Below are 1494 nucleotides of genomic sequence, written 5' to 3'. Positions count from 1 at the left end.
CGCCTCGGTAGCGCAGTAGGCAGCGCGTAAGTCTCATAATTTTAAGGTCGTGAGTTCGATCCTCACCCGGGGCAATAATTTTTTTAGGTTAATAATAATTTTTTTTTTGTCAATAATCTCCTATCGAGAAGTAAAATAAGTAACAAAATATCACCTTATAATTCAATAAACTTTATATTTTATATTAAACATTCATAATAATGTATATTAATTTAATAGGGGAATAAAAAACGAATAAATAAATATAATATTTATATCACTAACTAACCCCCTTCCCCTTCCCGCAACCGACAAATAAAAAAACAATAATAAAAAAATTTTCCATTAAAAAAAAAAAAAAACAAAAAAAAGTAATAAAATCTCTCAGTGAATGTTTTTTTTTTTTTTCTCCTGTGTTTTAATCTTACAAAAAGAAAATGGATTCTTAATCTTAAATATCGAAACGCATGGAGAACTGTGATATAATGTAAAACGTAAATATCCGAGACAAATTATTATTTAGCCCCTGGCAATGTTAAAAACGAATTGCCTTCTGGTGTCGGCGTCGTCAAAAAACTATTATTATGAAGGAAAAAAAAAAAAACTTGACTCTACCTGAAAATACCCAGGATTGAGATCTTTAAAGAAAACAACATTTAAAAAAAAAAATTATTTTGTCTTTTGTTATAAAAAATAAATAAAATTACAGGTTTTCGTGTATCGTGATCGTGTTATTATTAAACGACAAAATTTCTGTTTATAAAAAAAAAAAAATTTTTTCCGAACGGATTCTTACGTAAAAAATTGAATTATTTGTGTGTTCAAATAGTAACAACAACAACAACAATAATAATAATGATAATAACTATTTTAAAAAAAAGAATCAAATCGTTTTTAAAATAAACAAAATTTATTCGATTTTTCGAATTTTTGGAAACGATTTACTACAAAATCGGAGACTGATACAAACAAACACACACGGTAAAAGCAGAAGAAAATTTTTTTTATTTATAATTAATAATAATAATAATAAGTATGTAAACAAAGGGAAATTTTCGATCCTTTTTTCGACGTAATTAATTTAATATATATAAATTTAAAAAAAAAAAAAAAAACTTTTCTATAAATAAATAAATAATAATTATAAATCTAGCCTTTCGAATCCGGGAATTATGTTTAATAATAATACTAATAATAATAATAATAATTTAATCGTTTCAAACTAATTTTTTTTTTTATTTTGGGTAAATCCAAATTAATAAATACACACAGAATTTTTTTTTTTAATAAAATAAAATTTACGGGTAGTAGTAGTACTGATATTCACATCGCCATTTTTATTTTTTTTTAATCCGAATTGATAATGATAATAATAATAATAATAATAAAATTATAGACCATATTTACCGAGAGTATGTGTAACACTAATTTTTTTTTTTACAAAACAAGCAAATTTCACATGTATATATATATATATATATATATATATATATATATATATATATATATATAAGA

General features: G+C 22.6%; 1 non-coding gene across 1 annotated transcript; it reads left to right on the top strand.

The window, feature by feature from the left end:
• Position 1: 1 nt before the first annotated feature.
• Positions 2–74, top strand: Phum_PHUM187400. The gene has a single exon. It is a non-coding gene; the product is annotated as a tRNA-Met (tRNA).
• Positions 75–1494: the final 1420 nt, after the last annotated feature.

This window comes from Pediculus humanus, genomic scaffold (genome assembly GCF_000006295.1).
Source record: "Pediculus humanus corporis 1103172107538 genomic scaffold, whole genome shotgun sequence".
NCBI lineage: Eukaryota > Metazoa > Arthropoda > Insecta > Psocodea > Pediculidae > Pediculus > Pediculus humanus.
The sequence above is the reverse complement of the archived record's forward strand: the minus strand, read 5'-3'. Positions and strand labels throughout refer to the sequence as shown.